This window comes from Netta rufina (genome assembly GCF_964035555.1).
Source record: "Netta rufina genome assembly, chromosome: Z".
Taxonomy (NCBI): domain Eukaryota; kingdom Metazoa; phylum Chordata; class Aves; order Anseriformes; family Anatidae; genus Netta; species Netta rufina.
This window is the reverse complement of record NC_140126.1, coordinates 4,904,729-4,922,789: the sequence shown is the minus strand read 5'-3', so window position 1 is coordinate 4,922,789 and position 18,061 is coordinate 4,904,729. Positions and strand designations below refer to the sequence as shown.

Here is an 18,061-nt window from a genome sequence, read left to right as displayed (position 1 = left end):
CGTCTGTTTTCTGTCCTTCTGTTTCTTAAACAGTGAAATAATTACAGTCACTATAGATGCAGCCTTTCAAATTTTCACTGTGGCTTTTGATGACTTAAAAGGAGATTACAGATGATGTGTTTGGTCAATAAGAGCTTTCTCAAGTCTGTAAGGCAGCCCATCTGATTTGAGCTGTTTATAGAAGACCCATAATTATTTATGCTGTTTAAAAACAGAAAACATTGACTAGAGATACAATGTGTTAAATTAAGTGGTAAAATGGTTCTCAGATGTATATGCAGAAAGACTTGAAGACATGGTTGCTAAGATTTTTTTCTGATAACTACGTACTTGATTTGTATCCCTGCTGATAGCAGATGATACCCTGAAAATTAAGGCAATTTATGCAAGTGCTCTACCTAATGTCTTTACCTACTATTCTCTTTCAGTAGTTTCCATCAGTAAGTCTCCATTCAGAGGCTGTCCTACCTTAAAAATAACAATAATAAAAAAAAGACCATGCCGTTTTTAATAGGTTGGGCGCTAGATCTTCTGCTGATGATTGTTTAAGACTTCTAGTTTGGCTAGAGGTAAAGTCATCAGTGCAGAGTATCCGGGAGGTGGCCTGACTCTGGACTCTGCTAACAGAACTGTACAGACAGATCCTACTTCTCAGAAGCCCGTGAAGTCAGGGCTGCTCTTTTAATTCTATTCAAGGAGCAGGCAGCAGTACTGACTTCACTGGCAGTAGGAACAGGTTATTATGCTTTTTTAAAAAAAAAATAAATATATGTTGCATTTTGTCAAGCTTTTAGCTTTATAAACATTTCATTTATATTCTTTTATATTTTTATCTGCCATCCATTTTGTGATGGCTTGAGTTCAAAGCAAGAACCTTTTGTTTTCTCTGAGAATGGATGATGCCTGTGTTCTTGCCTGTGATATGCAGCCCGCTGGGGTTCTTGGTGGAAAACAGTCTAAAGGAGCCCACGCGGTCCAGCAGAACTGTGACAGCTGAGTTTGGGATGATGCTGTTACTTCCCTGACGTTGAGTTGTGCTTGAAATCTTTCACCTTTAGCATTTCACCTTTAAATACGTGATTGTAAAGGCATGTGGTCTAATTCCATCTACAATTCTAATACAGAGATATAGATAATAGGAAGCCTCGAGCCTATTAACTGTCAAATTAGCACCTGAGCTACAGCAATCCATGTTCATCTCTTGTTCTTCTGTCTTCCTAAGCACTCTGTCAGTGTACATACAGAGACTTCTCTGAACTTGTTTACTGACTTCATGTGCAAGTTCTATCAAGCTTATCTTTGATCCCATTATTTCTTTATACTTACAGGCACTTTTGTCCACAAATGCAAATTCAGATATTATATCTAGGTTTGTCTTGACATTTTATTTACAGTACCTAGTGTACAGCTCCAGCCTAGCAGGTCTGAAATTGCCCTAGCCTTCTTGCCCTGTACAAAGCTTTGTAGGCATAGATAAAAACTGTCAAAGCACGTTTCAGCTGGTCTGTCTCATAATTTGCAAAATCTTTGTAATGTTCCTAGCTTTCCTCTTCAGTTTTCTCTTCTATGTAATGCTGGTGATCATGGAGCTGTTTATTTCTTGAATGCATTTGGTTTTATAATTTGTTACCTTTTTTCCTTCCAAACAATCCCTTCATGCTAGGTTTCTCCTCACAGCTCAAACTGTGGAGAGATTTGCAGGACTGCCTCAGTACTTCAGTTCTTTCCATACCACACGCTTCCATGCCACAGTTATAAAAAACAAAGGAAAATTGCTGGGTTGCTTTTTGGACCATCGTGTTATTTTCACACACCTCTTTTGCTGCGCCCTTTTGTCACTTGTCTTAATAACAGAACTGTGAACTCCTAGGGTCATCGTTGGTCTCTTATGTTGTTCCTTTTGGGTGTTGTCTTAATACAGCAGTTCAGCCAAGCCTAGGGCTTGCATTTTGGTGTCCTGCCTCATTAGATAATGTTGCAGAGGAGCACGGCATGGAGGGTTTCTTGGGAGGTAAGAACTGGGGGGGAAGACATAGCCAAAACCTTTCCTCATGCTCTGAGTGCTCCTTATTCCTGCTTTCTGCCCTGATGAAGATTCTACAGTCTCTCCTGTATTAATTTTAAGGTGGAGTGTGAAAAAAGTCATCTGGTTCTGGTACTAGGCTAAGGGAAGTCTTCCTGACTTTTGTATGAATCCTTGACCATGGGGAATTTTCTCTATTGTTTGTTTTGAGTAGAGAAGGAAATTCTGGCTGGCTGGCTTTAAATCAGTAGATACTAGCTTGCTACCTAGTTTTCACTTCTTTGAACCCTCTAGATGAGGTAATCACCCAATTCAGGTGCCCGCTGACGTTACAGGGGCATCTGTGCTGCAGCGTATGATGTCGCTCTGATTTTTCCTGTGTCTTTCAGAAAGACTGGACTGTACAGTTATAGTCTGTACCAAAGCATGGCTTTGTTATCCCTGTTAGGAGCTGTTCTTTCTCGTTTCTGCTAATTTTTCCTTTTTTTTTTTTTTTTTTTTTTTTTCCTGCTTGTTTGTTTTGATTAATTCCTAATGCTACACTTGTATCTTGACATCACTTGCTTTTTGTCTGTCTGGCTCCCTCATTCTTGCTGTACAATAATGCTGACCATGATCTCCCCTTTCCTCTGAGCTTAGACAGGAATTTGAAAGCATCTCCTCTTGGTGTCTAAATGCCGGGGCTTCGTGTTAGAATAAGATAATTAACAGGTCAAGAGAACTGCAGTGTTAGCGAACTGCCATGGCATTGTTGCAGAAAGGTGGAGTTGTACAGGAGGGAAGCGTACTGCAGTAGCTGTGCACACATAGCTGAAATGCAGCCCTGGTTCTCAGATGGACTGAACTAATGCAGCTACTTTGGTGTTAGCTTTTATTTTTGCCTGTTTTAGCATCACATAATGGTAACAATAATTCTGAAGTCACGTTTTCGTCTTACCTGATACTGCTTCTTTATAAGAAAAGCTAGCCCTCGAAATTTAAAGGAGGTGGTAGTGACATAAAAATGTGGGGAAAATGGTGGTGAGATGATTTAAGACAGAACTCTCGTGGAGTCAATAATCAGTAACTGGAACATGGAGCTTCCTTTTTTGTGAGATAAAGTTAATTCCATTTGAAAAGATACTTAAGGTGACATGAATTGAATTATTCAAACTGGCCTTCTCAGCATTAACTCTAGGTTAATATCTCATGATGCCTGTGGTTTCATTACAGGAGTTTTAAGTACATAACTTTTTATAATAAATTCAATACCTAGAAGCTGAACTGAAATTGGTTTACCTTCTACCAACCCATAAAAAGAAGCATTAATTGTAAAGTGAATATTAAAGTGGTCACTAAAGTTGACTCAGACAGATTCAAAGAGATAGCTCCTGTGTAAAGGAAGTGAAGAGCTCTACTGAACAATAGGCTTCTGCCCTGATGTTAATAGAAAATACCATCCATATTAAAATGTAGTTAAATCTCTTGTATCAAAAATGATTTTTGAATGTTCTTGCTGCAGCTCTCAACTGTGCAGTCTTGGCCATTTTCAGAAGCTTTACATGGAGATGTAAAGAAAATTGCCCTTGTTCTAGGTAATCAGGTCTGACCTAGTTACACAGTTGCTGCTTCAATGCCATCTCAAACAGTGGCAAGAATCCAGTTTACTTTGGCAAGTTGCTGGCTGGTGAATTTGTACACGTTCTGCAGCACAGGGTGGGACTTCACTCGCAGGAATGGCAGAGGAGGCTGAGTTTTTACAGGACTGGGATTCTCAAGCTATTTCACCTAAAAAGAAGGATAATGCCTGACCTGTAGTCTCAGCTTTGCCTATTAGCTTTTGAATTTACAAGTACAGATGGCAGTTTTTGTTACTTATTTGTAGAAGATTATCAACACATCTGCTAACTCCCTTGATTTACATAGGTTCTTGTTGCGTATGTGTTTTAAGCTTGGGTTCTCCCCCCCATTTATAGAAATGCGATAGGTATGGGGTAGAATTGTAAGCAGAAAGGAGTATCAATAAATTATTTTCCATGGGATATCTGCACTCACCCCTTCCTATATATTATGCCATCTGTTTCCTGTTGTTTGGTGTTTATATTTCAGTAATGCCAGAGGCCCTTGTCAGGAATGAGGTACTGTTGTGTACTAAGCACTGTGCAAGCATACTGAAGGACATGGTCTGCTTTGGGAAGATTGTAAAATCTTAAGAAGATTAGCTTTTTGGGAGGACGCTAATGTTTTTTTACCTTTTTTATTTAATGTTGTTATTTCTCATGAGTTGCTTGTTCATCTTAAACATTGTTGACACAGTTGTGGTGTCATTTCACAGTTAAATCCAAAGGAAGCCTTTTCTTGAAAGGACTACAAAGTCTTGCTTTCTTTTCATGTCAGGGACTAAAATTCATGTCCATATCATTGTCATTTTTTGCCTTAATAAGGGTAATTATATACTAAAGCTTCAAATATTAGTTATGATTATTTTTTCTTTTGAAAAAGATACTGAAACAAGTCAATCTTCAGAAACCTTTCCTTTCTGATTTTCCCCAGACTTCTCCATTCCTCTTCTTTCAACATGAGTCACCTTTAAACACACTCTTAGTTCGCTTAAAGAAAAAAAAATCCAACATATGCAAAGGGTTTTGAATGCTATAAGGTAAACCTGCATGATAGAATTTACTTTGTCTGTTTACCCAGCTGTACTGGAACAATGGATGAGCCTATCTGAAATATACTTGAGAACTGGGATAATAAATAAAGAATTAATTTGACTGTTGTCCCAAAGGTATTGGAATAATTTTAGGAGGCCAGACAGAGACAGAGGTTTAGCTTGAGTAAATACTGGGAATAGCCTTTCCTTACCTGTGTTACTTTAGGCAAAACCTCTGATCTCTTTCTGTGCCTCTCTTATCTGTGAAAGGAAGATAATGCTTTTTGTCCTCATTCATTCTGTTTTCTGCTGAGAAAGCCAGGTTTTGGGAATCTCTTCATGTGTGTTCAAAGTGTTTAGCAATATTTCAAGCTTAGTGTCTAGAGTAGGCTACCATGTGTAAAAGAAAAAAAAAAAAGGCATGTGTTTTCTTTTACCTCTAGGTTACGTGTCCTACTAGATTTATCTGTCTTTTCTAAAAAATGCAACCTCAAACAGCAATGGAGATGGACGTACATGTTTAATCTAAAAGGAAACATCAGTATTGAAATATATGTGCATTGCTAATATTCCCAGTGTAACTACATCTGCTCTCAATCCTCTGGAAAAGTGTGCCATAGCAGGACCATTGGGCTCTCATAACAGCCCTGTCTACTCGCATGCAGTGAATGATGCTGTATTTTAGTGGTTGTAAGCACTTCACTCTCAGTTCTCTGCTTAAGTGAGGACTGAGCAATTCACTGCTTAACAGATCTATGCTGCTTGACTGTCTCTTTGCTATTGTTCTATTGTCTTCATCAAGTTTGTCTTTAGTCTCTTTAGGGTCTTTTGATTTTCATTTTCTTTAAAGGTTCCTCTTTGTTTCATCCACCTGGCTTTAAAAACTGTCTCTCATGTGTAAATCTTTTACTTAGGTGGACATTCATATCAGCTGTCTATTTTTCTGTTGAGGGATAAATCTGGAAAGAAGGCAGTGCCTTCTCTTCCAGCAAAACATTCCATTCTCTTGGCCTCATAAGCTTTTGATGATATTGCTGTTATTGTCAAATGGTATCTCTGGACTTTGAGAATTTATGAAATCCCTAGGACTGACTGTTCTTTGAGGACCTCCTGTTCTTGAGCACCAATTTACAAACTCCTAGGTAAGATATTGCAGTTACTTCAGTGTAACCCCTATAGTGGCTCTTGGGAGAGAGTTTTGTGACCACACTCGCAAGCATCCTCTACATCTCCTTTTGAAGTGTGGGTGAAGATTCTTCAGTGAATATAAGGTCTCATAGAACTGCATTTGCAGTCAAGATGTTTATTATACGCTACAGGCCTTGAGGAAGAAAGCTTCTGTTCTGCCCTTCACTCTGTGGAGTTAGCTATACAAGTTCTTTATCACTGTCAAGCAAACAACCCAGCTGTCTACCAGTATGCTGGCACTTTAAGTATTGTAGTCCATCCAACCTATGCATATGTCTTTGGTTGTGCTGTCTTTGGCCTTTTTTTGAATGTTGAGACTCTTGAAAGTCAAGTTTCTTATGTACATCCAGTGTCCTTGACTTACCATTTTCTACTATCGAGAAACCTGTCTTATAAGTCTCCTCTAAGCCAGTCAGGTCCTTTGTGTTGTGATCAAGATTACATGTGTGAATTTTCTGACTTGTTGAGAACTAGCCTTGGAGACATTCAAAACTGAACTGAACAAGGAACCTTGTTCAAGTAACTTTGAAACTGGCCTTTCTTTGGGAGGGGTTTGGAACAGATACCTTGAAGAGTTTCCTTCCAGCCTGAATTCTTGTGTGATTCTATTCTTTGCTTTCTCTTCCCCATCCCTCTTCAAGAGAGAAATCATCATGTAAAAACTTGCTGTGGTAAGAAGTGAAAATGCTTCTGGGCTAATAGCAGTAGCCCTGCAACTGGACCCTTATTTCTGAAGGTCGAAATGATTGGAGTTGCTGTCTAGCTGTTGAAAAGAATTAGAGGCTGTAGGCTCATCTAGAACTTCATAACCTAAGTGACATTATGCAGAAGTTTAAGTTCCCGATAGTGGGCGCGATCTTAGTGATTATTATTATTGTGGAAGGGAAATTGGCTACCATCTCTTTCGTGCAAAGCATACATTTTTGTGTTTTGATCAGGTTGCTTAATTTGAAATACCTTTGTTTAATGAAGGCCAGGTTCAGGGCACTCTAGGTTGGTCTTCATATGGCAGAAAGATTTTTTGTGAGAGCCAAGGCTGTAATTTTCTTACAGCGAAGAGGGTGGGAATTCGTTATCTGTCTGTACCAGGATGATTGCCTGCAGAAATATCTCTTCGAGTTAGTTCTGAATACCCTAAGATTTAGCTTGAGTTTTTCATTTTGAGCTGCAAGAAGTTCAAACTTAAAGTTTGTCTGATTCACAGCTTGCCACTTGAAGTTTATAAGGACTCTCCTGGACTTTCCTCCTTGGATTTTATCCACTATAGAACAAATTTTAAAGTTCTTGAGTCAGCTTATATGTCTATATAAGCAGAATATAGCTGGTATGGTGACATCAGCAAACATTATGCATCTATGGCATTTGTTGCAGGATTGTGTACAGGCTGCATGCAATTATGGTTTAGAACATCCTGATCACCTGTCTCTCAAGAATTAATCCATTAAATGTCATTCCATAGCATTTTTTGGTTGCCATCTCTTCGTAGCAGATGCCAGCAATGTCTGAAATGTCCTACATTCAGGTTTATAGCAAATACCTGTTTGTCTTAATTTCGGAAATTCACTCTTATGATTTCAGTTTGGGGCATATGCGGACAAAGACCATGCAGACATTCAGGACTATCATTAACCAATGATGATTCATAGTACCATCAGCACAAATGGGGATAAATGAGTTTTCTTTTGTCTACGCAGAGAAGCTGCCAATCTGAAACTATTGCTGTCAAAGCCAACTACATGGATACGTGGCTTCTCAGGGTGGCAGAGCTATTTCCTAAGCTTTAAAGTAGGGGAAAGGACGTGATGTCCTCTGACCCATCTCTGAGTTCTGGATTACCCAGAGGCGGGTGTCTGCCTAGAAACGAACAGTCACTCCTAGCCAATCTGTAATAGATACCTGTGATTCCATGTTGTCTTTCCCCATCTGTTTTCCTCTCCATTAGCAGCAGTATTTCTGTTGGCTGGAGCAGGCCAAGCAAGTTCAGGGTGGATTCTGTTTTCCAATTGTAACCTCTGGAGTTGGGTTATGAATATCAGTACCTTAGTTGAAGATTATCAGTTCACAGTATGTCTGATGAATGCATCTGCTCTAACTCTTCAGATGGAGGATTTCTCACAATGAAATAAGGACCTTGGTGCCTTGATGCAAGGTCAAGGACCCACTCTTGTAGGCAATGTTACTTTTAAATCCCAGCAGAAGAATTTTTACTCAGTCACATCAGGAATGCCATTTGAGTCAGGGGGCACTCATGTTCATGCCAACAGGAAGAAAAAAAAAAGACCTTAATTTTAACAGAGAACTTGTTTCATTAAATAGCTTGATTGGCTGCAAGCATAAAGTACCCTGTGAGCTATTCTGGATTTCAGGTGACGGCTGTGGAGACTACTTCTCTTCCTGAGATCTATACATTCATCACATAAACTTTCATTTTGACAGTGTCTACCATTACAAGTTATTGGCACAACTCTTCTTTTGGGATTTTTATCTTTCAGTGGCTCTTTCAGTCAGGCACTCCATTACTTCAGGTGATTATGATTTTGGGATAGTTATTACTGTCCCTCATAATGAGTGTGTACATTTTGATATGATGTTGAAGGAGATCGTACAGTTACTTTTGCTTGTAGCTTCTTCAATAAGTGTGTGTCTCTTGTGAGACCCTAGAGGTTTTGCAAGTGAGTGGAGGAGAGCATCTAGGATGCCTAGCACTGTTCAGCCAGCAGCATTTCTGTGAATATATGTGAGAAAGATTTGCTTGTGTACCTTACCAGCATGCAGGAAGCAAAAAACTTCCTGTTCTGTGTGTCTGGGAGCATGTCCAACCATCATGTGAACATGTAGGCAGATGGACTTGTAACTTCTTGTTTCTCGAACCAGTACGTAATGTGTGGTGAAGATAGAAACCTCTAACTGAAGCACCAGCACAAGTTCAGCATTCACAATTCAATTGATAAACACGTAAGCAAGCTTTGAGTACAGTATTGTCTATGGCTGTGAAACAGTGTTATTTCCTACTTTTTCTAAATCTTAATACAGAGATAAGTGGCAGTTTTTTTTTTTTTTTTTTTTTTTTTTTTTTGTGATTTGAACATTCTAGTTGATCCACAGACATGAGCCTTTTGCAACATTATCTTGGGCCCTTTATGTGGATTCTGTAGCTTCAGATAAAACCAAGAGCCAGTGGTATGTCTGGAGCAAGTCCTTTTTAGTTGTGAAAATAAGCGAATGGTCTTTAAATATTTAGGCCTTTTTATTTTTGTTTCATCCATGGGAATGTCATTAAAGGGACATGAGAGGTTTTGATTAATATTTTTCATTACTTTAGCTGACCATGAGAGTTTTGCATACAAGTGAACTACTGGGGCTGCTGCTATGGTCTACCAAGTAGGTGAGGGCTGGCAAGCAGATGCATTGGGATCTAATTTTGTTCTGCTGCATCTTTTGCCATTGAGTTATTTAATTGCTGTCTGGCTTTGTTTCTTGTTCTTTAAATAGGAGATGATGCCCACTGTTTGTTAGAGCATGTAAGCTCTGTGAATTTGAAATGTTATGTAAATGCAAAGATGAATTGTTGATTTAGTTATGAATTTAAGATACTGTAAGGAGAGCTCAGTTGGTCTGGGACTTCCCTGTACATAAGTTAATTCCTGTAAAAAGACAGTCTGTTTGCCAGTGCTGGTTTAAGAAGAATAAGTGCTTAACATGGGGAAAAGCCTCCAATGCTGTATGATACAGGGCAGATACACACATTGTGTGATTCTCTTCACGGGCATGTTTATTCATCAGAGATAAAAGGGATCACATAATCTGAAGTGAAGAATCAGCACTTCTGCAAGTAAAACATGAGAAGAAAACACTGGAGTGTTCTATTAGCTCAGCACACACCTATGCATTCTTATCAGCTGTTTTTTAAGCATTAATTCTATTCTAATGGCTTAACCAAAGTACTATTGTTGTGACAATGTGCTTACTTATAACTGTAGAATTAAATGTAGAGGAGTACAGATTGAAAATATATTTCATAACTTGGAGATTTTTTGTTTTGTTAGGCTACATAACTCAGTGAACACTCACATATTAGAAAGTTACTTCCTGATAACGTCTTCCTAACTGTGTGTGTGATAGCCTCAGGCAGTCGAGTCCCTGTGCTGAAGGCAGGAGTGAAGGTGAGCGACACCTCCAGAAGGTGACTCAGATGCAGCTCATGATTCAGTTTAGATGAATCCAAGCATCTTTATCTGAAATCCTTGTTACTTGATCATATATCAAAATACTCCTTTTACTTTTTCATGAATGATTAGATAGCATCATCATTAAGACAATGAACACTGAACACAAAATTGCTCAATCCTTAGTAATAAGACCATATTTTTCTTAATGTAGTGTGTTTTTTTTTTCCAGGCACATCACTGATGATGTTTATTTGTTTAACTAGTCCCTTGCGTTAAAATTTGTAAATATTTTAAGTGTTCCTTTTAATTTGTCTTCAACCTTTTGGACCTACGATTCTAAACTTCTGTCTAGGAGCGTGTATTAGGTGGCAGGCTGCCAAGCAGGCATGGCAAAAATCAGGATGTTCATTCAGCCCTTTAAACTTTTTTCCTAATAGGAGAATGCTAATGGTTTGGTATAAGAGACAAGTATTTCAGTTATAATAAATTAGTAATAAAGCGTGTACAAGTATTATGGAAATCTTTTGAAATGTCAGAAACATTGTAAAATGACGAGCGGGTTATTTTTTAAAAATCAAACAAACAAAAGCTCAGCAAAAATCTCTCCTTACAGAGTAAAGTTCCTAGTGAAATCACCAAATTTTAATTCTGGTGGTATTGGTGAAAGAACCTTCCTGTATCACAGTTCAGTGGACAGGAAGGTTTGAGACACCTGAGCAGGTTTTGAGACACCTAAAGGGGACTCTCCAGCCACCACAGCAGATGAGCCACTTCTCAGTGGCAGGGGGTTAAGAAAAGTGCATCCTACCATCTTCTGGTATCAAACAGGGTTCATTTGTTTGGGTGGCAGATGCAGTGTCTCACTATCTTTGCTAACAAACGCAGGCCAGTACAAGACCAGGAGGCAGCTGGTACAGCGTGACAGCCCCCCTGGGACCAGAGGCCACGGTGCTCCTGGTGCCTGCATAAAGCCTGGCCCGGAGCTGGGAACTGCTGCCACAGCACAACCCTCGCTGCCACAGGACGGGAAAACTTCTTTCTGTGATGGTCACGTCCACGTAATGAAGACTTACACACCCCTAACAGAAAGCTGGTCCTCCCAGAAGCTGGTCCTCGCAGTTACGATTTTTACATGTATTTATCCCTTTCCACAAAGGGGCAATTAAACTCCCATAAGTCTGCCAAATTTATTACATTCTGTCTGCCTAAATATTTCCTGTCATTTCAGTTGAATGTGGCATTTTCCGGTTCTTTTTATCTTACAACTGCTTAACTGTCACACGTTCTCTCTGAGCTGGTTAAATGTCAAGGGTGGAATAAATTATTATTCACATACTGTTATTTGTACAACTGTAGTATTTGTGTTGGGGACCAATATCCCCTTCCACTAGGTAGGCGTAGCACGGCCCCGTATCTGAATGATGGTCACTGTTCCAAAGTAATCACAATGCCAGTGTCTTGCAGCATTTTTTTTATCATTTGGAGATGAAAGCTGCTTTATAGATAAATGTAGGATGATTATATTGAGTAATACTTACTGATACATATTTCTTGCATAAATTTGAGTTTCTATTTACATTGCTTCCTGTAAATGCCATTGTTAATAGAGTTCTGACATCTTATTTCCCTTATTGCTGTCTCAGTAGCATTTTATTTCTGATGTTTTAATAACTCAATGTAGACTGAAAGGATAAAACTGAGGGAATTGACTGAAATAATTAGACCCTGATTTGTCTGGCTGTCCAGCACCTGACAAACACATCTTTGACATAAACAGAATGAAACATTTTTGCTATTAACCACTTACAAATAGCTATTTTGGCAGAGCTTTGAAACTATTGAATTCTCAGGGCATATTGTACTGGGTAAGGCACCAATTCAGGATTTTTCTTTTGCCTTTGTGACTCCTCCTTCCTGTCTGTGTTGAAGGAGAGTCATATTTAGTAGCTTCACAAAAACTCAAAAGCAGTTAGTGTAGTTATCACCCTAACAAACTGAGTATTTCTGAGAAAGTGGAAATGTTCCCATTTCAATTTCTGGTTAATGACACACTTGAGTATGGGATCTGAAATGTCAGTCTTTGTATTTTCAAACCTGTAGAAACTTGAATAAAGCTTATACATAAGAGCAATCAACTCTGATAGCAGTAGGCTAAATATCGGTTTCTGAAAATAAATTTTATATGAATCTATTCTCCAGACAATTTGACTTTTAAATGTTTAAAAATGTGACATCTTTATATAAGTGAATACAGATTGAGGCAGGAGCTATAAAAACTTGAAGTTTCCATGCATCACCTACTTTTCACTATCACCTGTTAAACAGCACAACTAGGTACAATGCAGGCTTTACTACTTTCCATTGCAATAATTTACTGCCCTCCTGACCTATAAACAGATAACCATTACCATGACTTGATACTGTTAGATGTTTGGATACATTCTCAAAGGTAATTCATGGTTTTAAATATTGTATGTGTGAAAGGTTTTATAACCAAGCATTTGGAAAACGGCAGCATTACATTTCCTTGAGCAGTGTTCTGGGAGTAACGATTTGTCACCACAGCCTTGTTACACGGCTTCCTGAGCAAATGTCCTCTCCTTTCACCTCTTCCTTCAATGCTCTAAACTTACGTAAGGACCACTGAAAAATTCATTAAGCACCTTCCTTTTTCTCAGTGCTTTCCTACAGGGTGACTTCACTACACTCTGCCTGCAAAAAGTTTTCAGTGACCTCAGTTATTGATTTACACTTAAAACTTCACTGCAGCGAAGGGGGGATGCTGCATTGGAGAATTTGGGAGCAAAAATAAGTGGGTCCTTGTCCTACATCTGCTCCCGACTCGCTCTGGGACCTTGGGAGAATTGCATCAGCTTTCTGTGCTGGGCTCACTTATGTGTACGGTGAAGTTACCAGTGATTCCCTCAAATGCTTGTAAAGCTTTTCAAGTTCTGTGCATGAAAACTGCAAGTACAAAGCATTGTTATGATTCCTAATGGCATTACTGCTTTATGCTGAAGTCCCCAACAGAATTAAGCACAGTTTTTCTGGAGTAAAGGTGGTTTTTTTCCTAGTTTTTTTCGTACTGCTAAGAAATAAAATAGCCATAAGAAGCACTCACGCAAAATGGCAAACCATTTAAATGCCAGCAGGGTCATTAGTTTCCTCAGACTGCTGCTTTTGAAGGCTTCTTTTCCCTTTGGTCAGAAATAAGCCCAAGAACCTCAAGTGAGAGCCACAGTTTTCACATCTCAGCAAGCTGATTGTGCAGTGATGTGTCTGAATGGTGCCTGTTTGTGGAAATCAAAGTGCCCGTGCTACATAGTGGTGCTGGCTAGGTAGTGAGCTAATGAGCAGCAAGGACTTGGTGAGGTCCACTCCATCCTTGTTACAGTCGGGGTTTAGAAAGGACAGGAACAGTGGAAGTAGTCCTGCAGCACGTGGACCAAAAGGGAAGTCCCCCTTAAAGAAAAGCGCATGGAAAAATCTTGCATGACTTGCTGGAGACTTATCTGTTAGTGGGACCCGAGGTGCTTAATCCTCACTTCTTTTATTAATTTAATTTTTAAAGCTTGTTTTAGGACGTGAGTGAGAAGTAGGCTAATAGTAGCTGGCAAATAATTTACTCAATAAGCCAATATAGATGGAGAGTGATTGAAGATAAGCAGAAGACCTCTGACATTTACATAATGTTTACTGAGAGCACTTGTTGTAACTTGTTTGTTACAGAAGTCATTATCTGGAGATTAACAGTAAATAGGGGAATGTAAGACTAGAATGAGAAAAAGACAAAGGGTAGAAACGGGAGATGTGTTTAAGCAGAAAAAACAGGGAGATGATGTAGCCATGCTGCGTTGCTGGTATTTATGGACCATGATAATGCTATCTCCGTAGAAGCTCCCAGGAGAAGAAGAATTCATCCAGGTTATTGTTTCTTGAGAGGGTAATCTTCTCCGAAAAGCGTTGTGGAGATTATCTATAAGTATGTGTAATGTTGGTAAGAGGGCTTTGTGAGATCCAGAGTTGATATTTCTCTCAAACTTGGAAGAAACTCTGACATTTACTTTCTGGAAGTATGCACCTTTCCTATGCAGTGGGTGTCATGAGTTTGCTAGGTTTGGTTTCCCATCAAAGACAAGAACACCTTCTTAAAAGAAAAAAGGTAGAAAAAAAGGCTTTTATGATTTTGTGGTAGGCTGTAGAGGGGATGTGGGTAGCAAATAAAATGACTGGCAGAACAGCAGCAAGTTTGCAATACAGGTCAACGAGAGGTCCTCTTTAATGACAATAATTGTTAGGAACACTTGGAAATATTTTAAAATACAATTAATCAGTCTTGGGTTTATAAAGACTTATTATCTGTCAGACTGAGATTTCCACATAGCTGTAATTAGAGAGCTTGTTTAGGCTGCGGAAGATCTCTGCTGGAGTAGTGAAGGTTAGAGTGTGTCCATGGCCCACTTTTAAATCTTTTTTTTTTTTTTTTTGGAAGCATGTTGGGATTTGGGGGTGTAGTTACGCTGGATTACTGAGTTAAAATGAGTTTTTTGTACATCAGAAGCAAATACTACATATTTATAATTCTACTAATTTTTTTAAAAAAGTCCTTTCATTCCTCAAACACTCTTAAAATCCTCTACCAAGATAATAACTGTAACCTAACGATTTTATATGGATAACCTTTTGTAGGCCTTACAACGTGTTCAAGCAGAAATGACAGGTTGTAAAAAAAAAATTATTGTAGTTGCTTATATTGTGATAGTGCTTAGAAGCCCAAGCTCTGTTCTTTCAAGTACAGTCTGGATATTAAAGGAAAAGAGGAGATTTCTGGCCCACACCACTGTTCTGCAGAAGCAGAGGTTGATGCTTGCATTAGCAAGGAGCATCAGCCAGGTAGTGGCATCGAGCATTTTGGCAGAGGGACCTGGTGGTGGTCTGCTAAGAAGCATGGTACCAGTTTGGCTGTCAGGGTCCTGAGCCTGGAAATATGTACAAGCTACTGAGAGAACTGCCAGGGTTTGTGAGCTGCTGCAATACACTAGAGACAAAATTAGGAGTCTTCCTAGTTTGTGCATTTCTGTCTCTGCAAAGGCACTGGGAAATGGAAGGACCACAAACGTCAGTCTTAAAGTCATGAAGGCAGGTGCTGCATGTGTATATAAACCACTGTTCCTGTCCTGTAAAGCTTACAGTTTGGGCTATAGGCAGCAGAGAAAGGGAAGAAAATATGTAGTGATGATAGGAGAGATGGCGAGACAGGGTGACCACAGAAGCATATTGCCATACGTGCTTGCTGAGTGCACAGCAGTGCTCTGCGCCTGCCTCGCTGTTATCTTCCAGCAGTAGTAACCAGCAGTTGTTGTTAGCCCTAGCAGGGCTTGCTCTTCTGATTACAATCTTGCTTTTTTCCCTCTGCTTGGATTCCCATGTAATTTTAGCAGTATTCTTATGGAGAACTGTTAGAGCAAGATAGGAAGCGAATGTTTTATGGCAGCTGAAATCCTTGCTGGAAAATGGCTTTGAGCATTCTCTTTTAACCTGAGCACTTAGCACGATATTTGTGGCAATCAAAAACGCAGGAAACGAGGAGGCTTTGTTACAGAGTTAATGAAGAAGATTTCAGCGAACACAAACCCTCAGTCGTAGCCATGCTAGCGATCAGAAGGTGCTTATTTTCCCACATTTCAATAAGTTCTTACCTGCTTGTGCGCTCTTACGAGAGCATTTTCCATATGTGACAGATGAGGCACGGAGGAGGGGGAGTCAGAGGGATCACACACTAGGTCCCTGGGGAAGAAACAGAATCTTTATTTGTTGGTTGATATCAGAAATGAATTACTTAAGGGCATGCCTGTGCTGCGCTTTGGTCGGGTACCTGAGCCTGCTCCAAATGGGCTGATATGTTGTACCGCACAGTGGTATTAGCTCGGCTCCCAGAAGCAGTAGAGCTGCATCAGTAATTAGTTCTTCTCAGCAAGCTTAATTAGCAGGCTCAAGCAGATACTGCACTGACATGGATACTTAGCTCCTGGTTCCCGAGCCAGCTTAAGTATGCGTGCAAGAGCCAAGCGCTGTGCAGTGTGGACTTAAAGTTTTGCCATCTCTGTTGTATTTCATTTACAGAGCAGAGTTTGTCTCTTTTTAAACTTCTTTCCTCAAGCTGTTGTTACAACCAGTGCCCTTAAAGATCCCTTGCACCTGTGAGAAAAAGGGCTGCTTTAAACAAGGCCAAAACACGTGTGATTAGAGAATAATCTTTTTGATTAAAATCCATTGGTTAATTTTTTAAATGAGTTTTCATTGTTTTTATTACTTTTTTTTTAAAAATCAAACCCCATTTCAGTCATCTTTTTAGGCAGGAGATGATTTATAGAAAATGATCTGAGTGTTTATTTGAACATCCAAATGCAATAAATCTGCTCAGTATTTCAATAGCATGCTTATTAATAGAACACATTATTCTGTTCAATATTGCGTTGTCTTTAAAATTTAGCAGAGCATTAGTAGTAATGAAACTAGTTTAAATCAATATATCCCTGTTATGAAACCATCTACGTGAGGAAGAAAATTCAAAAATGTGCCTGTAGCACAACAACTGGATGATAATTGCATGAAAAGGTCTTAAGGAGAGACTTTCAGGGAAATTTCCTAATTTAGAATGTGTGTAGGTCACAGTGTATTAATATTAACAGAAATATTTTCAGGACTAAAAAAATTCACCTAAAAGTACTTTGATTGTAGAGAATGAAATTTTGGTCTCACTGGCAGTAATGAAAAAGCTGCAATTCATAGGAGTAGGCTTTATAACTACACAAAATGCAATGACTAAAATGAGTATTGTGAATATGGCCCAGAAAATATCACAGATATTTTTCTATTCAGTTGCAAAAATTGTGTGGAAAAAAACAACTACACAAAGAAAAACTAAAATTAGATTTAACATTCTCAGCTTGGCAATCTCGTGTTTCCATTAAACGTATGGGCCAGAATTTTTATACTTAGGCATCTAAAATTAGACCCTTGAATAAAAGACCTGATTGTAGAAAGTGCTTAAACTCAGTGTTTGTAGGGATGTACATTCTAGTTTTGATGGTTTAATTTTAGTTTTCTTGGTGGGTTGCTGTCACTTCATTGGACTCGACGTTGCCACAAGACATCTACTTCTCTTGACTTGAGCGTGCAAAGCGCTGGTGAAATGGGCATGGGAGTGTGCCCTACCTACGTGGTGTGCCCTTGCAGCACAGCCAGTGGTGGAATTGGGATGCTGTGATATAGGATCTGTCTCATTGCTGAACAACAAAACCCTCTTCCCAAGCTCTACCAACGCTGCTGCGTAGAGGAAGGAGTGTGCTCCTCTGCTCTCTGTCATCCTCTACCCTTGGACGTGAAGCTCTTCGGGAAACCTTGTCTTGTGGTGCTTTGCGTGAGGTGGGAGAGTAGGAAACCAATGCAAATGGGTATCTTGAGTCATGGAGAGGCTGAGTGATTTACTGTTGAGATATCAGGGGAAGAGACAGATGAGTGACAGCGTTCCTGCTCATGAACTCACTAGCTCTTTCCCTTCCCTAAGATGTTGAAATGTAATGAAACTTAAACATTTTTAAACAACTTCCAGATTAAATTTTAATAGGAATGAAAAATGAACAATATTCTTACAAGTAAGAAACGGTCTTCATTATTTTTTAAAGTCTGTATCATAAGGAACAGCACCATTAATAAGAGCCCTGAGTTTTTTATATTATGTACACTGTTCAGATAGAAATTTAACAGGGAATTTTAATGAAATGATGGCAGAAATCACATTTTTATTACATCCCTTTGCAGAATATTTCCTGTGAGACCAAGATAGAGAGAGGCCAAAATTAATGGCTTTTCATAGGAACTGAGTGATAAGTTACGGAAAGCTTATAAAGATAATAATTTTAGGCTGCTGTTTGGATAGCTAAACAGCCTTATGGAGAATTGCTGCTTAATAGACATATCATGGGAATTAAAGACATTTGGCTGTTAATTTGTATACATATTTTGGTATGGGACCGTAAAGAGAAA

The 18,061-nt window shown here is 39.1% G+C and overlaps 1 protein-coding gene across 1 annotated transcript in view; it reads left to right on the top strand.

The window, feature by feature from the left end:
- KIAA1328 overlaps positions 1–18,061 on the top strand; it is a 170,626-nt gene that overhangs the window by 67,589 nt on the left and 84,976 nt on the right. The window lies entirely within an intron of this gene.